Genomic DNA, 10,059 nt, shown 5'->3' with positions numbered 1-10,059 from the left:
ATCCACATAAGAGTGAAACCATATGGTATCTGTCTTTCTCTGTATGGCTTATTTCACTTAGCATCACACTCTCCAGTTCCATCCACGTTGCTACAAAAGGCCATATTTCATTTTTCCTCATTGCCACGTAGTATTCCATAGTGTATATAAACCACAATTTCTTTATCCATTCATCAGTTGATGGACATTTAGGCTCTTTCCATAATTTGGCTATTGTTGAGAGTGCTGCTATGAACATTGGGGTACAAGTGCCCCTATGCATCAGTACTCCTGTGTCCCTTGGATAAATTCCTAGACAAATAAGGAAACTGATCCCATTCACAATTGCACCAAGAAGCATAAAATACCTAGGAATAAATCTAGGCCTTAGTTTTAAATTTGAAGAATGAAGTGATTGGAGTAGATTCTATTAACTCTTCTATCAATTCTAAAATTCTGTAAATTAAGATTTTAATGAATAAAATGGTGGCTAAGAGAATGGAAAGTCATTTTTGTATACACTCTGATTCAATACAATATCAGTTATTTTCTGATGGTACATAAAACAACCATTTAATCATTCAAAGTCAATCAAAAGGTGACTGACAAATGAATTATGAAAATGTTTAACATAAAATTATAATCACAAAATATTTGAAATTTTCTGAAAGTCTAATTAGATGAATTCTAGTTAAGTTTACCTATAGACTTTCAACTAAATCTTTTGTATGTATGTCTTTATTTATTTATTTTTATTTTTATTTTTATTTTAGAGAAAGGAAGTGTGCAAGCAGGGAAGAGGGAGAGGGCGAGGGTGAGAGAGAGAAAGAGAGAGAATATCTTAAGCAGGATCCATGTTGAGAATGGAGTTCTATGTGGGGCTTGATCCCACAACACAGGGAGACCCTGGGATCATGACGTGAGCTGAAATCAAGAGTCAGAGGCTCAACCAAGTGAGCCACCTAGGTGCCCTTAAACTAAATCCTTTAGAAGCATATAAAATGACTATGTGTTATATTCTACTCTTATGAATAAGTCAAATGAACTTCCGCTCTAAGACCTGTGCTCTTGTAACATGCATGACTTGACAAAATAAGAGTCCTACTTGTCTATGGGGCTATCAAAGGAAGTGGAAAGCAAGAGCAAGGAAGCCTTAATGAATTACATTCTAGAGAGAAATAATTAAATTCTAAAGAGTGTTACTTCTAGAAGTACATCAGAAGATAAGAGGGTCCTGGAAGTTGTGGACCACATTCATGGGGTGGCAAGTAAACCAGGGACTGAGTAATCTGCAGGGATGAAAGGAATCAAGCAGGTCTCAGATCTCATTATGAGACTGTGAGATTGAGTAGAGTCTGGAAAAAAGCCCAACATAAGAGTGGTTTCCTTGGTCTGCTAACCTTTATTCCAACCACACTAGAAACAAAACAAAACAAAACAAAACAAAACAAAACAAAACAAAACAAAACAAAACAAAACACAAAACAACAGCAAAGGAAGGCCTGGTAAGGAGGGGAAAAGTGCAGGTAATACTCTTCCAAATTAATTACTACAAGGATTACAAAGGCCGCCACTCAAGGATAGGGAGTTGGTGTAATTACAAGGGAACTCTATCTAATTAAATTTGAAATCCCGAACCAGCTGACCTTGACTGTAAAAGGAGTGAAAATGATTAGTACCTTCCTCCACCCCCACACACACTAATACCCAGAGATGAAAGGACCTAAGCTTTCTGGGAAATAAAAGAAAACACAACTATGCTTCAGTTTCCAATGAATTCTTATATACAATGTGTAAAATAAATTAAAATTGTGGATAGGGAATTTAGGGGATGTATGGATACTCAGAAAATATATCATTAAATATAGTCTCTAAAATAAAAAAAAAAAACGGGCATAACAGCACATTAGAAATGTAGAAGAATCAATAAACTGAAAGATTGTAAATTTGGAAAATAGGATTATTTTTAATCAAAGCAGAGAGAGAGAGACTGAAAACAAAAACAAAACAAAACAGATCAACAGAAAAGTTCAAAGCAGAGAATATTTTCAACTGGAAAGACTTCAACCATCCATTTATCTTGATAACCTCTAATGGACAGAATGCAATTTTCTCATTTGCATGCCCTATGCCATGTACTTAAGGATATTTCTAGTGGAATATTGTCTTAGTCTATACATCACATTCTTTTTTATTTCCTTTTTCCATATCTAACTTATTTGCTGGTATATTGTACAGTCTGCTAAATATCTGAAAGTATTTGTGACAAGCAGCCTGGCAGATGGCTTCCAATGACCCTCAACCTCAGGGGAGCATTTCTTACATCATCTCTTTCCTTAGAGAGCAGACTGTGCCTAGGAACTCCTTTCTAACACAGAGTGTGGTGAAAGTGATGGAATGCCATTTCTGAGATTAAGTTACAATAATACTGTGACTTCTGTCATGTTCACCCTTTCTCTTTTTCTCTCCTTCGGTCATTCTCAGGGAGGACTGCTGACCTACTGTGAGCTGGCTGAAGAAGAGGCTTATGTGGCAACACACTGGTATCACTGGCCAATGCCTAGCAAGAACCAGAGGCCTATCAGCAGGCATGCAAATGAGCTTGGACACGATTTCTCCACCAGTGAAGTCTTAAGATACTTGCAGCACCAGTTAGCAACTTGAATGCTGCCTCATGAGACATTCTGAGCCAGCACTAAGCCCCAAGCCCTGCCCAAATGCTTGTTATTTTAAACTGCAATGTTGGTGGGTATTTGGCTATATAACCAAAAGTACACAGAAGTGAAGTGCTTTCATTGCAGATGCCTAAAATTGTAGATGAAGGCAAGAGGGATTTTGAGGATCACTTAAGAAGAAAAATAAGGGGACTTAAATGGACCATTAATGGAAACCTGATTTTGAGGATGCTTCTAAAAAGGAAGTAATAGGGCCACTTGCTTGGCTCAGTCAGTTAACTGTCTGACTCTTGTTTTTGGCTCAGGTCATGGTTTCATAGTTGGTGAGTTTGTGCCTCATGATGGGCTCTGCATTAACAGCACGGAGCCTACTTTGGATTCTCTGTCCCCCCCCCCCCCACTCAGTCTCCATCTCTCTCTCGCAAAAATAAATAAATAAATACTAAATAAATAAACAAATAAAATATGTATACTTAAAAAAAGGAAGTAATAAAAATGGCTAAAAAGGAAATATGGGAAATGTCATTAGAAACTAAAAACAAACAAAGGCGGGGCACCTGGGTGGCTCAGTGGGCTTAAGTGTCTGACTTCAGGTCAGGTCATGATCTTGAGGTTCCTTGCTTGGAGTGCCAGTAGGGCTCTGTGCTGACAGCTCAGAGCCTGGAGTCTGCTTCTGATTCTGTGTCTCCCTCTCTCTGCCCCTCTCCCCCTCCCACTCTGTCTGTCTGTCTGTCTGTCTGTCTCTCTCTCTCTCTCTCTCTCAGATAAATAAACATTCAAAAAATTAAAAAAAAAAGAAACTAAAAAAAGGGGGAATATTTTTGTGATGAAGTGACAAAACGGCTTAACCAAGCTGTTGTCTGCTATTGTGCAGAAACTCATGAGTTTGGTGAGCTAGTTAAGGGGGATTCCAAGCAAAACATTGCAAAGGCTGTCTGGTTTCTTCTTGCTACTAATGTAACATGTCCTTAAATGGCTATTTTAGACCTGAGGAATTTTACCTCTCTGGAACAGAAGCAGGATTCTTTCAAAGTCTACCCAACCACTAGGTATGCATCTAAACATGCAACATTTTTTTTTTTTGTAATGTGCTGCATTACTCTAGTTTCTGAATCTATCAAGTTAAAAATTTTGGAATCAATATTCCATTCCAAAAATCAATGAAGTATGGATGGTTATGTTTTAATATGAAATGAATATAAGCAACAGTATCTGTGATGAGACGGTGAACTTAAATGGACTTCGAATTATAAAATCATACTCAACACATAAATAAAAGAGAAACAACTAAAATTAAAGTTTCCTTAAAAATCTATTGATTTCCAACGTTTAATTTTGAAGAAACAGAATGATAAGCAATCACTGATCCAATTAGAAAAAAAAAAAAAAAAACTATTGTTAATTCACCTTGCTAAATGATCACTGTCTTTTCAGCACACCACTGTCTTTCCTTCCTCAGATCAATCTCCATTTTGGCCCTAAGCAATTCACTTAATCTTTCTATGCTTCAGAGCATCCCGGATAATAACTGCTTCACAGCACTGTTGTTTAATCGACACATTATTGGTGATCACACTTTGCATTAAAATTTGGCAAACAGTAGGAACTGAGTAAAGGTCAGTCGACTCTGAATCAGTATAACTGCCAAGATACTGAGATATGACAATCATACTCTTTCAGATGAACCATGAATTTGCATAGTTTTTCCACTGATATACTGACCTGAATTTCCTTTAGCAAAATAAAAACAAACAAATGAAAAGCCAGACTCAATAACCTTGTATAAAAGTGCCCTTTACCCTGGGATGCCTGGGTGGCTCAGTCAGTTAAGCATCTGACTTCCGGTCACGTCATGATCTCAGGGTTCATGAGTTCTAGCCCCACATCGCTCTCTGTGCTGACAGCTCAGACCCTGGAGCCTGCTTCAAATTCTGTCTCCTTCTCTCTTTGCCCCCTTCCCTCTCTCTCAAAAATAAACACTTTTTTAAAAGTACTCTTTACCCTGAATCCTCTTCCACTCCTAGATCCCATTTATCTGGCTCCACTTTTTATCTGTAATTTTATCATCTTCTAATTTAAGTTTACTTGTGCATTATGATTATTTCTATTATCTAACTCTTCTATAAAGTAAATCCATTTCTATGAATGCAGGGTCTTTGTTTATTTTGCCTACTGATGTAGGCAAATATCTAGATGTTTCAAATATCTAGAAACATGTCTTACAAATAATTAATTATCAATAAATAATTGTCAAATGATGAATAAATAATTCACCAATTTTCCCTAAGAGCTAATAATTATTCAAACTATGGTGTTTAAGAATTTAGAGGAATTCAATACCTCCCAACCAACAGGACCTGACAAATTACCTACCTGTACCCTAAATCCTGAAATACAATTTAGCTTATCTCTAAGAGAAAATTCTGGAAACTAAAGAAGGGTCTTGACTTACACTGTGGCTAGAAGCTTGCACAAGCAGAGACATTTTAACAATATGTGTTTTTGTAATCCATGGGCACAGAATGTTTTTCCATTTCTTTGTGCCATCTGCAATTTCTTTCATCAGTGATTTACAGTTTTCAGAATACAGGTCTTTCACCTCTTGGCTCAGGTTTAATCTAAGATTTCTTATGTTATTTGATGCAATTGTATATGGTATCAATTCCTAAATTTCTCTTTCTGCTGCTTTATTATTGGTGTACAGAAATGCAGCAGACTTTTGTAGGTTGCTTTTATACCCTGGGACTTCACTGATTTCATGCATTAGTTCTAACAATTTTTTGGTAGGTCTTTTGGGTGTTCTATATAGAGATTCATGTCATCTGCAAATAGTGAAAGTGTGATGATTTCCTTGCTGATTTGGATGCATTTTATTTCTTTTTTGGTCTGATTGCTGAGGCTAGGACTTCCGGTACTATATCAAACAGCAGTGGGTAGAGTGGACATCCCTGTCTTGTTCCTGACCCTAGAGGAAAAGCTCTGTTTTTCCCCATTGAGGATGATACCCAAAGCAATCTACACTTTTAATGCAATCCCTATCAAAATACCATCAGCAATTTTCACAGAAGAAGAAGAAACAATTCTAAAATATTTATGGAACCACAAAAGACCCTGAATAGTGAAAGCAATCTTGAAAAAGAAAAGCAAAGCTGGAAGCATCATAACTTTAAGTTATATTACAAAGCTGTGGTGACCAAAACAGAATGGTATTACCACAAAAACAGACACACAGGTCAATAGAATAGAATAGAAAACCTAAAAGTGGACCCACAATTATATGGTCAACTAATCCCCAACAAAACAAGAAAGAATATCCAATGGGAAAAAGACAGTCTCTTTACCAAACTGTGTTGAGAAAATGGGACAGTGACAGTCATAAGAATGAAAGTGGGCCACTTTCTTACACCATAAACAAAAATACTCAAAATGGATAAAAGACCTAAATGTGAGACAGGGAAACATCAAAATCTTAGAGGAGAACACAGGCAGTACTTTCTTTGACATTGACCATAGCAACTTCTTTTTAGGTACGTCCCCTAAGGATAGGGGACAAAAGTCAAAAATAAACTATTGGCACTTAATCAAGACAAAAGCTTCTGCACAATAAAGGCAACCTATGGAGGGGCACCTGAGTGGCTCAGTTGGTTGGGCATCCAACTTTGGCTCGGGTCATGATCTCACAGTTTGTGAGTTGCTGCCTCACATCAGGGTCTGTGCTGACAGCTCAGAGCCTGGATCCTGCTTTAGATTATATGTGTCTGTCTGTCTCTCTCTCTCTGCTCCTCCCCTGCCCATGCTCTGTGTGTCTCTCTCCATCAAAAATAAATTAAAATTAAAGAAATTTTAATGAAATTTTTTTAAAAAGGCAACCTATGGAATGGGAGAAGATATTTGCAAATACCATAACTCATAAAGGGTTAGTTTACAAAATCTATAAAGAACTCATCAAACTTAACACCCCCAAAATGAATAATCTAATTACAAAACGTACAGAAGGCATGAATAGACATTTTTCTAAAGAGGATATCCAGATAGCCAACAGACACATGAAAAGACGCTCAACATCACTCATCCTCAGGGAAATACAAATCAAAACCACAATGAGATAATACCTCACATCTGTCAGAAGGGATAAATTCAACAACAATGGAAGCAACAGGTGTTGGCAACGATGTGGAGAAAGGGGAGTGCAAACTAGTGCAGACACTCTGGAAAGCAGTATGGAGCTTCCTCCAGAAGTTAAAAATAGAATTACCCTTGGGGCGCCTGGGTGGCGCAGTCGGTTAAGCGTCCGACTTCAGCCAGGTCACGATCTCGCAGTCCGTGAGTTCGAGCCCCGCGTCGGGCTCTGGGCTGATGGCTCAGAGCCTGGAGCCTGTTTCCGATTCTGTGTCTCCCTCTCTCTCTGCCCCTCCCCCGTTCATGCTCTGTCTCTCTCTGTCCCAAAAAAATAAATAAACGTTAAAAAAAAATTAAAAAAAAAAAAAATAGAATTACCCTATGACCCAGAAATTGCACTACTAGGTATTTACCCAAAGAATATAAAAATACTGATTTGAAGGGATATCTGCACCCCATTGTTTACAGCATCATTATCTACAATAGCCAAATTATGGAAAAAGCTCAAATGTCCAACGACTGATGGATGGACAAAGAAGTGATATACACATACAATGGAGTATTAGTTATAAAAATGAATGAAGTCTTGCTATTTGTAATGAGGTTGATGGCGCTATAGAGTATAATGCAAAGCTAAATAAGTCAGTCACAGAAAGACAAATACCATATGATTTCACACATGGAATTTAAGAAACAAAACAGATGAACATAGGGTAAAAAAAGAAAGAGGCAAACCAGAAAAGAGGCTTTTAACTATAGAGGGCAAACTAAGAGTTGTGGGAGGGTAACTGGGTGGGGGGGATGGGTAATTGGATGATAGGTATTAAGAGGCACTTGTGATGAGAACTAGATAATGTAAGTGATGAATTATTAAATTCTACACCAGAAACTAATAATATTAAACTATATGTTAGCTAACTGGAATTTAAATAAAAACTAAAAAAAAAGGAACTTAACATTGGCAAACTCTTAATTACTGACACTGAAGCTAGAGAGGGCCAACTGACAATTTCAATTTCCAATATGGAAACATTTAATCAACAATGGTAAACAAATTGCTGTATTTCTATTATGCAGATTCTACACTGCAAACACATATTTGCTCTTTGGAAAACCAACATCTTTTAATAACATGATATTATGAATTCCTTCAACTGCCTAAATGCCCAGTGTGGATTGTTCCCTATAAGATCTTTTTATTTTTGAAATCAGAAAATACTTTCTAATGTAAGAACCATAGTTTCAAGCCCTTCTGGGTTATACCACTGCAAACGCAGACAGTTCTGTTACAACCAGCAAATGTGGCTGGTGGGTGCCATGTTGTTTGCCTTGGCAAAACAAAAGCTTTGTACTTCCCTCATCTAGCCATTTTCTTGGTAGTCTAACGCAAAAACAGAAGTGTGTTCACCTGTGGCTCATTTTTTTCTAGTTCCTAAGAACATATTTGCCTTCATCATCTAAACTAATACACTGTGGTATTGAAAACTAAGCTTTTGGTTTCTTCCAAATAGTTTAGGAAAATATTAATATCTTTCAGTCCCTTGCCTGAAAATTCCTGAGCATAAATATCTCTTTAACTTGCATAAGTCCCAAAATTCTTTCATCAGGAGAAAAATACTGTCTTTACATCAACTGAGTAGTTAAATGTCTCCCCAATATTTAGCAGTATTGAAAATAATAAAATCAGAATAACACAATTAGAAAAAATATGTTAATGGCATGCATATTACAATCCTTATCATTCATTTATTTTTAAAATTATGTCATCCTACAAGTACTAAACAAACAGTAGCATGGAGCAGACCCTTCATCAGCATTTAACTCAGACACATCTATGTAATTCAAAGGAACTAATAATATTCCATTTTGTTTATGTACACTGATTCAATCATGTTGGTTAAATTTTTACCATTTGTATCTTTCCTTAGGTCACCAAAAATAATTTGTGTAATTGTCCAAAGTAGTTATTTACCTTACAGATATTATGGGGTTTTGATCATAAAAGTATTTCATATTGTCCTGGTTAAGCTTCCAGGTATTTAGTTTAAAACAAACTTAAAATAAAATAAAAGCTATTTCAATTATTTTTATGATTCCTACTCTCCTTTTTTGTGGTAAATATTGTAACCATTTGCGTAGTTTCTTTTCCACCTAGCACTTAACCCCTGGAAGTCAATTAAAAAAGAAATTTCTTAACCTACTGGTCAAATTAAGGAATTCTTGGCTCATCACTGCTCTGGTCTTCTTAAATGGAAACTTGTTTTGACACTAATTTGTTTATACAAGAAGTAAGAGACTGATTAGTCTGTTGTATGTGTATGTATGAGTATGGTTCATAGAAACTAATCTCAAAATATTTATTGTGAGTCAACTTGCCGTATGAAAGTTCATCTTCAAAATATATGAGAATAGAAGGATACAAAATCAATGTACAGAAATCTATTGCATTTCTATACACCAATAATGAATCAGCAGAAAGAGAAATTAAGCAATCAATACTGTTTACTACTGTACCAAAAACAATATATCTAGGAATAAACCAAACCAAAGAGGTGAAAGACCTGTACTCGAAAAACTATAAAATACTGATGGAAGAAATTATAGATAACACAAAGAAACAGAAAGACATTCCATACTCATTTAATGCAATCCCTATCACTTAATACAATCCTTTATATTTGATACAATCCCTATCAATATACCACCAGCATTTTTCACAGAGCTAGAACAAACAGTCCTAGAATACGTATGGAACCACAGAAGATCCCAAATAGCCAAAACAGACTTGAAAAAAGAAAAACAAAGCGAGAGGCATCAAAATTCTGGACTTAAAGTTACATTACAAAGCTGTAGTGATCAAAACAGTATGGTGCTGACACAAAAATAGACACATAGATTAACAGAACAGAGTAGAAAACCCAGAAAGGAACCCAGTATATGGCCAAAGTACCTTTGGCAAACAAGAAAGAGTATCCATTGGAAATAACACAGTTTCTTCAACAGTGTTGGGAAAACTGGACAGCGACATGCAGAAAAATGAAAATAGACCACTTTCTCACACTATAGAAAAAAAAAATCAAAATGGAATAAAGACCTAAATGTGAGACAGAAAACCATCAACACCCTAGAGGAGAACACAAGCAGTAACTTCTTTGGCATCGGTCATAGCAACCTCTTTCTAGTTATGTCTCTGAGGCAAGGGAGACAAAATTAAAAACTACTGGGATTTTATCATGATAAAAAGCTTCTGCACAGTGAAGAAAACAATCAACAAAACTAAAAGGCA

This window comes from Herpailurus yagouaroundi, unplaced genomic scaffold, assembly GCF_014898765.1.
Source record: "Herpailurus yagouaroundi ecotype Mexico unplaced genomic scaffold, PumYag 141, whole genome shotgun sequence".
NCBI lineage: Eukaryota > Metazoa > Chordata > Mammalia > Carnivora > Felidae > Herpailurus > Herpailurus yagouaroundi.
Note: the sequence above shows the minus strand (reverse complement) of the source record.